Raw genomic sequence first — 9,839 nt, forward strand, 5'->3', positions numbered from 1 at the left:
CAGCGGGGTGGCAGTGACAATTTGGGCCCCCCCCAGCCCCTCTCAGGCCCTCGCACGCCCACAGCACCCACGCTGAGCACTGGGCCCTGCCCTGGGGGGCACGGGATGCTCCAACCGAGGCAGAAGAGCCGCAGGGTGCAGCCGGGGTGGGTGCACAAAGCGCAGCCCCCCACTGCCTGCCCCCAGCACCGTCCCTGGGGGGGGGTGAGGGGGTCTCAGAGCTGGCTCCAGCTGGGTGCCCCCAGCTGTCCCGGTGCTGGGGCTGGTCCTCCCTGGGGGCAGCACTCAGCGCTTCTTGGGGAGCTCCCTGAGGTTCCTGCAGCCCATTTCTCCAGCCCGTCTGGGTCCCTCTGGGCGGCAGCACCCCTCTGCTGTACGGCCCACTCCCCCCTGCTTCTGTGCCACCTGTGGCGGGGCAGGGAGCAGGGGTCACCCACCATCCCCACCACCCTTCACTCCTTGCACCAGCCACCTCTGGCACGGGCAGGACCCGGGGGGGGCTGGTGCCCCCTCCCCACACTACCCCGGGTGTCCCCAGCACCCCGCGGGGCTGGGGCAGGGGCTGGGGCCATGCTGGCAGCGAGGAGCCGGAGCGGTGGGACGGCGCACATCCATCCCACCGAGCGGCATGCCGGCAGCCTCCGCCTCGCACAGATGCTGACAGCATCTGCCTGGAAGGACCATAAATATTTATGGCCCCTGGCGCAGGCAGCAGCTCCCGTGGAGTGTCTGCAGCCCCCTGGATCCCCCCAGCTGCCCCCGAGGGCTCCCTGCCCCATGAGGATGGGGCACCCCAGCACCTGCACCCACGTCAGGACCAGGGACCACGCGGGCTGGGGCACAGGGCAGCCCCCAGACCCCTGAGCTGAGCTGCCCCCCCTCCACAGGGTCCCCCAGCCCTTAGGGTGCCCCAGCCCCTCTGGGCCCCCCCGGCATCCTGCCCCTTTGTGCAGGGGTCTCCTGCCTTGGGGGCTGGGACAAGGTGGGCAGGGAGGGGACCCCCATCGGGTCGCCCTGGGGACACCCCCCTGCCCCCCCCCCCAGCACAGCCCCGTGGCTGCGGGTGCCAGCTCCCTCCCCCAGCCCCACGGAGCAGCGCAGCCTGCGATGTTTAGATTAGAGGATAATGTGCTGGAAATAATTGCCTTAATCAAGAAAGGTTAATGAGGCTGCTTGTGTGTACAACTGCGGCGGGCGCCGGCGCAGCGCGAGGCTTGCAGGAGCGCTCAGCGAGCGGCAGTGCGGCACAGCCGGCACCGGGCACCGCACGGGGAGCCAGGCTCGGGGCCACCTCGTCCCTGTGCCCCTCCTGGGGACACGCCACGCCTGACCCGCGGCAGCAGCAGCCGAGGCAAACCTGGGTGCACAGGACTCATCACCTGCACGGGACCCCCACCCGCAGCCCAGGTGCCCCCATGGTGGCTCTCACCTGCTGGGGGACACGGGGAGGGTCCAGGGGGGACCCTGGGGTGCCCACCCTGCTGCTCTCAATTGTCACTTCGGGGACATCGCAGGGGCTGCCCAGGCTGGTGCTTGAGGCAGAGGAGAGAACGCCGTGCCCGTGGCTGGGAAGGGAGCCATGGAGCTCCGGGGTTCCCTCCGGCCCCCAGCCCCAGGACCTCCTGGGCCGCGCTGCAGCAGGGAGCAGCCTTGCTGGCAGGGGTCCTGCACCCCCTGGGGGTCTCCCAGCGCCTCCACAGCTCCTGGGGACCTGATGCCACCAACATTTTGCCCAGATTTCTCCTTGGCTATGACACCCGGGGGCCAGGCTCCAGGGAATGGTGCTTGGGGACGGGTGGCATCGTGGCTGGCAGCACCCAGCTGGTGTCCCCAGCTCGCGGGGGTGACCGCAGGGACGGAGACGGGGCTGGGCAGGGACCCCGCGGTCCTGGGGGGTGCAGCATGGCCGTGCCGCCAGCCCCGCTGCGCATTTGGTGGGAAACAGAGACATCTGCAGGCCTGCGCCCTGCTCACATGCTGCAGTGGAGCCGCACGGCTGCACACTCCCGAGGGCTCGCTGCACGCTCACAGCAGTGCCCTGCACACACGTGCTGCATGTTTGTACACTGCAGCAGTACCTTGCACACTCGTACTGCAGTCGTGCACATTGGTACACTGCAGCAGTGCCCTGTGGGTGCACCCCCCTCATGCTCCCACATCAGTGACCCCCACGCCTGCACACTCAGAGGGGCCCTGCATGCTCACCCCCCCCCCCGCACACTCACCGTGCTGCTCTGCACACACACACTGCTTGCACACTCACACTCGTGCCCCGCTCACATGCCTGCAGCAGTGCCCCAGGTACTCATCCTGCTCACACCGGTGCCTTGCACGTGCGCACTGCTGGGCCACAACAGTGCTCTGCACACACACCTGGCTCGCACAAGCCCTTATCAGTGCCCCACATTCACACCCCACCTGCATGAGCAACACACAAATGCTGCACACGCCCGAGCCCTGCACACGCATCCCACTGGCACAAGCAGCAGGACCCGTGCGCCCTCCTTGCACAAGCGCCACGCTCACCTTGATGCCCACACGTCCCTGGTCCAGGAGTGACGTGTTCACATCAGTGCCCTGCACACCCATCCTGCTTGCACGAGCACTGTGCTCACATCCATGTCCCCTCACCCCTGCACCTTCTCCTTGCACCCCCTGCCACACACCCAGCCCACACCCCCTTCTCCTGCCCCTCTCTGCTGGCTGTGGAAGCGCACACGGCTTCACGCCCCGGCACCCTCAGCTGGCTCCTGCAGAGGACCCGAGGGTGCCCTGGGGGCAATGCTGGGCGGGGACGTGCCCAGAGCAGACTGGGGGCAGCCGTCCCACAAAAACACCTCCCTGTGGCACTCCCACCCCAAGCACCCCCCGGTGCACCCCGCTCCCCTGCAGCCGGTGGCCCCGGAGGGCGCCAGCACCTGGCTGCGGTTGCGGCGCTGCGCTGGGGAGACGCTGACATTTCCAGCCATCGGGACGCGTTGGAAGCTCTCAGCCGCTCCTCGCGGCTCATTAAAAGCCAGACAAGCTGCAGCAGTAATTGCTTTAATTTATTTGCTTACGGCTGGGGCAGAGGGGAGAAGCATGTGGCACTCGCTGCCTTTATGGGAACCATATGGAATCCATTTATCACCATTTGCTGCAGCGGGGCAGGGGGGAGGTAGCGGCTCCTATTAACTCGCTGCTAACGTTGAGCTTTTTTCATCATCCCCTGCTGCAAGAGAGGTGGGGGCACAGCACCGGGGGCCTGGGCAAGGGCCCGCAGGGCGCAGCACCCACCTCCCCCTGCCTGTGCATGGCCTATCCTGGCAGCGTTACACCAGCACCCAGCACCCCGTGACCCCGTCCCAGCCCCTGCAGAACGGGGCAGGGGGCAGCAGGGATGTGACCCCCCCCCCGCACACCCCTCCTGGCCCAGGAAGGAGCTGTCCCTGCAGGTCAGAGGAGCGCAGTTCGGGGGGGGCACACATGGGCTGCACACATGGGGCGCACCTCAAGGCTCCCACCCGTCCGGCTCAGCCCCCCCAGCACCCCCATCCCGCACTGCTCCATCCCGCTCTTAACGGCTCGAGGCAGCGGGCTGGGGCTGTGTGCTCAGCTCCGGGACAAGAAAATGAGGCACATGCTGAAAAGCTGCACCCAGGGTAAGTCAATTTGTTCCGGATAGCACGGGCTGTCAGGCTGCACCCTTGTCCTCTGGGACCTTAACGGGGGGCAGCAGCAAAGCAGGGAGGGGCTGCGCTGCAAAGTGACCCCCGGGGTCTCCAGGCCATGCAGAGCATGGTGCAGGGGGTGCAGGGGGTGCCCAGGACGCAGAGGATGCATGGGGTCTGTGGGGTTCATGGGCTGCACTAGGGGTGCGCAGAGGGCACGGGGTGTGCAGGGTGCGCGGGGAGGGACCGCAGCGCAGTGACATTGGAGCACCCCCATGGCACAGCCCCCTCCTGCAGCCTCGAGGTGTGCAGAGCTGGGAGCACCCAAGGGTGGGATCCGATCGAGTCTCGCCCCTTGACCCCCCAGCAGCAGATCCAGCCCGGGATGCTGGGAGAAGGGGAGAAGGGGTTGAGGTGGGACCTGTGGTGTCCCAGGGACGTGGCTGTGCCATGGCGTTCCTGGGGACATCCGTCTGCCCCGGAGCTGAGAGCCCAGCTCTGGTGCTGGCTCTGGGAGCTGCATCCCCAGCACTGCCTGGCACCTCCGTCCCCCGCTGAGGTGACAAGGACCCACTGGAGGCCCCCAGACGGGACCTCAGCACCCCGCAGTCCTCCCACCCCCAGCACCGCTGCCCCACATCCCTCCAGGCTCTGCTGGAGCCCAGTCACCTCCCAGCCACTGTCCCCAGCACATGGCAGGACACCAGGGACACACGCTGGTCACCTGGGCGAGGGGCCGGCAGCAGGCGAGGCTGTGAGGCTGTAGGACAAGGGACAAAGCCCCCTCGAAGGTGCAAGCAGGAGGCGGACTCGTGGCAGTGCCGGGGCCGTATTGAGCCGCGGGGCCCTCACCAGGGCAAAGCCAGGGCCCAGCCAGCCAGAGGCGGCAGCAGCTGCGTGGCACAGAGGAGGATGACGGCGGGTGGGAAGAGCGCGGTGAGGAAGGCGGCCAGGGCCGGCAGCAGCCCGTTGAGGAAGCCGTTGGCGACGGGCAGCATGGCGCGCAGCAGGGCGAGCAGGGCCGGCAGCACGTGGTCGTGCACGACGAACACGGGCAGGAGCAGGAAGAAGAGGAAGAGGAAGGCGGTGCGCAGCAGGAGGTCGCAGAAGGCCACGGTGACGACGAAGGACAGGAACTTGCGGAGCGGCTGCAAGCAGCACTGCAGGGTGCCGCGCATGCTGCCGGGGCCAGCCCGCTCCCAGCCCGCTCCCACGCGCTGCCTCTGCCTGGGGGGAGCACAGAGGGTGCTCGGTCCCTTCCCCCAGCTGCCCCCCACCCAGGCCGGCACCCCAGGGCTGTGGGATGGGGACATGTGCTGCCATGTCCCAGCCAGGACAACCACCCCTGGGCGTGCCGGCCCCTACACCGCCCGTTGGCGATGCCCGGTCACCCTGTCAAGCCCCCGGCAACTGTGGGTGCACAAACCCTGCCCTTCCCCGAGCACCGCCACAGCCCAGGGAGGGTGCGCTCCCCCAGAGCCACGCTGCGGGGCAGGGGCTCTTTGGGATGTCCCTTGGGGCCGTCAGCCTAATGCAGAGCCCAAGGGGGGGCCGGGCAGCCCCCACCCACCTCTGGCACAGGCCCGCCATCAGCAGGGCAGCGTCCCGCTCCTCTGGGCTCTGCCAGCCCCGGTGCTGCCGGTCCTGTGAGGTCACAGAGGCCACGTGCAGCTGGGGACGTGGGGACAGCAACGGTGTCCTGCAGGGACCGCAGCAGGGAGCTCCTGCTTCCCCCCTGCCCCCCAAAAGCCTCCTTGTAGGTGTTAATGGCAGCTACACGACCCCCCCTCACCCAGCGTGATCGCGGGTGGGACGGGGTCCTTGCCACGAGCGGGGACGGGCTGGGACGTGGAGACAGGGCTGGGACGTGGAGACAGGGCTGGGACGTGGAGACAGGGCCAGCCCCCCCAGGCACAGGCAGGCAGAGCCACCTCTGTCCCTGCAGCCACCCAACCCTGGGCTGCACAAGCCCCGAGCACCCGCCAGGTGCTGCCCCCACCCTTGGGCATGGAACGGCCCAAAAGAGCCGGGCACCCCGAGCCCCGTGGGGCTGACCCAAAATGGAACCGCAGGGGACTGGTGGCCAGGGCATGGGGACACGCCAGTGCTGGCCATGGCCACGCACACCCCCTGGCACGGACACCCCGGGACGCACAGCCCCCCTGGACACGGACCCCCGGGACATGCTCCCCCGTCACACAAGGGCACCCTGGGACACAGAGCCCCCCTGGGACACGGACCCCCTGGGACGTGCTCCCCCTTGCACAAGGCCACCCCAGGACACAGCCCCCCCAGACACGGACCCCCGGGACACACGGCGCCACTGGACACAGACACCTCGTGCCACGTCTCGGCTTTATTGGCAGGTGTTGCGGGCACAGCAGCAGGGCCGCGGCCGGGCGCGGTGGTGCGGCGGTGCGTGGGCGGTGGCGGCCGGGGCTCCCATCAGCGGCGGCTCCGCGGGCGCCCGGTGCCGGCGGGGATGGCTCAGTAGCGGCGGCTGCGTCTCCCGCGGCGGCGGCGGCTCCTCCCGTAGCGGCGACGCCGGCTGCTCCCGTAGCGGCGGCGACGGGGGCTCTGGTAGCGGCGCTGGCTGCGTCGGCGGCGACGCCGGCTCCTGCTGCGGGTCCTGCTGCGCCGGTAGCTGGCCATGCTGGGCTGGGGGCGCGGGCGCGGGACGCTCGCCCTGTTGTGCCGGTGGCTTGCGCTCTGCGTCCCCGCGCCCCTTTTATAGGGGCCCGCGGGCGAGGCCCTTTGTGACGGGGCGCGCGTGCCACTGAGCGGGGACCCCCGGCGGGGCTGGGGGGCGGGGGGGGGATGAGGGCGGGGGCGGGGACTCGCCTGCGCCCCAGCTCCTGCTGCCAGGCACCGAGCCCCCCCGGGCACATGCCTTTCCCACCAAGATTTGATGCTGAAATTGCAACGAGGCGTTTGCGGTGCCCCAGTGCCCGCGTGCTGCGCTGTGGATGCTTCGCCCTGGCAGCGTGGTCCCAGCCCCAGGGGGTGCTGGCTAGCCCCAGCTGTGGCCGCACGGGCTGCTGTGGTCCTGCTGCAGACAGAATCACAGAGTCACAGAGTCACGGAATCACCTAGGTTGGAAGAGACCTCCAAGATCACCCAGTCCAACCTCTGACCTAACACTAACAAGTCCTCCACTGAACCATATCACTAAGCTCTACATCTAAACGCCTTGTAAAGACCTCCAGGGATGGTGACTCCACCACTTCCCTGGGCAGCCCATCCCAATGCCTAACAACCCTTTTGGTAAAGAAGTTCTTCCTAATATCCAACCTAAACCTCCCCTGGCGCAGCTTTAGCCCATTCCCTCTCGTCCTGTCACCAGGCACGTGGGAGAATAGACCAACCCCTACCTCGCTACAGCCTCCTTTAAGGTACCTATAGAGAGCGATGAGGTCGCCCCTGAGCCTCCTCTTCTCCAGGCTGAACAACCCCAGCTCCCTCAGCCGCTCCTCGTAAGACTTGTTCTCCAGACCCCTCACCAGCCTCGTCGCCCTTCTCTGGACTCTCTCGAGCACGTCCATGTCCTTCCTGTAGCGAGGGGCCCAAAACTGAACACAGCACTCGAGGTGTGGCCTCACCAGAGCCGAGTACAGGGGGACAATCACTTCCCTAGTCCTGCTGGCCACCCTGCTTCTTATACAAGCCAGGATGCTGTTGGCCTTCTTGGCCACCCGAGCACACTGCTGGCTCATATTCAGCCGACTATCAACCAGTACTCCCAGGTCCTTCTCTGCCAGGCAGCTTTCCAGCCACTCCTCTCCCAGCCTGTAGCGCTGCTTGGGGTTGTTGTGCCCCAGGTGCAGGACCCGGCACTTGGCCTTGTCGAACCTCATACAGTTGGCCTCAGCCCATCGGTCCAGCCTACCCAGATCCTCCTGCAGAGCCTTCCTACCCTCGAGCAGACCGACACACGCACCTAACTTGGTGTCGTCTGCAAACTTACTGGGGGTGCACTCGATCCCCTCATCCAGATCATCGATAAAGATATTAAAGAGGTCTGGCCCCAGTACTGAGCCCTGGGGGGCTCCACTGGTGACCGGCGGGGCTGGGGGGGCAGGGGGGTATGAGAGTGGTGGCCTGGGCTCGCCTGCGCCCCAGCTCCCGCTGCCAGGCACCGAGCCCCACCAAGCTCCCACCTCTCCCCAGTGTCATGCTGGTGGTTCCCTGCGTGCTGCACTGGGCACCCTGCAGCCCGCTCGTGGGTGCACTCCTGGGGCTGCTCCTCAGCAGGCACACATGTCGGGATGGTGCCCGGCCCTGCAGCAGTAAGGATGCACCCAGCACGGGGAAGGAGAAGGGTCACAGCACGAGGTCTGTCCATGTGTCACCCCCGTGTGATGGCTAGGCACATCGCTGTCCCCATGTCTCCTGGGAATGGTGACACAGTGACAGCCCCTCAGGCTCTGGCCACCTTCCTGCTCGGTGGCTGGCCCCCCCCAGGCACAGAGCAGCCCAGTGTCCCTCTCTAGTGCCTCCAGACCTGCCAGAGGATGTCAGGGTGTCCTGGTTGCAGCTAGGACAGAGTTAATTTTCCTCCTAGTAGCTGGTAGGGTGCTGTGTTTTGGATTAGGATGAGAAGAGCGCTGATAACACACTGATGTTTTAGTTGTTGCAGAGCAATGCTTACACCGAGCCAAGGCCTTTTCAGCTTCTCACACTGCCCTGCCAGCGGGCAGGCTGGGGGTGCAGCAGGAGCTGGGAGGGGACAGACCCAGGACAGCTGACCCAAACTGGCCAAAGGGGTATTCTGTACCATATGGGGTCATGCTGAACAATTATATGGCGTGGCTAGCCGGGGGCGGGGGGGGGGCGGCTGCTGGGGGATAGGCTGGGCATCGGTCAGCGGGTGGTGAGCAATTGTGTTGTGCATCACTTGTTTGGTACACATTATTAGTAGCAGTACTATTATCGTTATTATTATTATTTTCCTGTCTTAATAAACTGTCTTTATCTCAACCCACAGGCTTCACTTTCCCGTTTCTCTCCCCAGTCCCGGAGAGGGAAGGGGGAGGGTGAGCAAAGGGCTGTGTGGTGCTGAGCTGCTGGCCGAGTTAAACCATAGCACAGAGTGGTCCCCAGGCACAAGGGAACACAGGGACCCCACACACTTGGGAACAAGCTCCCTGCTGAGCCCCCAGCTTGGCAGCATCCCTGTTGGGCCTGGGGAGGTCTGCACCTGCAGCCTGCATCCCCCTGGCCGGGGGGGCTGAGGACCCTCCCTGGGGGGCTGTGCAGGGCTGGCACGTCCCTGTGTTTGGACACTGTCCCCATGACCCCTCTGTGCCTGCACGTCCCTGGTAAAATGCACGGACTAGGACGAGCAAACATCCCCACAGCTGCTTCCCGGCACTGGGAGCTGGGGGGGCTGCAGAGCCCTTCAGAAGACCCTGGCCAGGTGGGAAAGGGGGTCCCCGGCCACTTGGGGACACACAGCTTGGCTGCGGAGCGGGTTGGGGCCCTGGGAGAACCCCGGCCCCACTGACATCATGGTGACAGCACAATGTCCCCATGGCTACACAACATCACGCGTAAGCTCCGTGGGTGCCAGCGGCCGCAGCAGGAGGAGGCAGCGCCGCACCCCCAGTACCACCATGTGCCGCTGGGCCCCCCAGCCACGCGCCCCACCAAAGCGGCGCAAGAGGAGCCCCCGGCCCAGCAGCCGGCGCAGGCGGCGCCGTGGGAAGAGGCAGCGGAGAGGTGGTGGTGTCCCTGCACCCCGAGGGACCCCGAGGGGACCCCAAACTCCCCGGCCCCCAGGAGCGGTAGTGGGCGCAGCACTCAGTCTCGCTTCTCTCCTGCAGGTTTCCAAGCAAAGACGGTGTATTATTACCGGAGGAACAGGGCCCTGTGAGCGCTCCCCATGCCTGTGCCCCTGGAGCACCCGTGGGCGCTGCCATCCACCCCAGCCGTGCTCCCCGACGGCTGCTGGGGATTCACCTGCCATTAAATCCTGCGTGTCATCCTGCACAGCCTCCTCTGTCCTTCCTGGTGCCGCCGGCCCCAACGCACTCACCCCTGGTCCCTCCCAGACCCCATCCGCCTCGGGGTCACCTCCCTCTCAGACCTGCCCAGCCCCTGGCTCCCAGCCCCAGCACAGGGGGAGCTCACCGTGAGCACCGTGGGTGGGTTTGGGGGTGGCCCACCAGGGGCCGTGGCTGCCCACAGGTT

The 9,839-nt window shown here is 66.8% G+C and overlaps 1 long non-coding RNA gene across 1 annotated transcript; it reads left to right on the top strand.

The window, feature by feature from the left end:
- Positions 1–8,830: 8,830 nt before the first annotated feature.
- On the top strand, positions 8,831–9,636 carry LOC121069696. Its single transcript, XR_005819556.1, has 2 exons — positions 8,831–9,368; positions 9,473–9,636. It is a non-coding gene; the product is annotated as an uncharacterized LOC121069696 (long non-coding RNA).
- The last annotated feature ends 203 nt before the right edge of the window (positions 9,637–9,839 follow it).

Source organism: Cygnus olor, chromosome 4, assembly GCF_009769625.2.
Source record: "Cygnus olor isolate bCygOlo1 chromosome 4, bCygOlo1.pri.v2, whole genome shotgun sequence".
NCBI lineage: Eukaryota > Metazoa > Chordata > Aves > Anseriformes > Anatidae > Cygnus > Cygnus olor.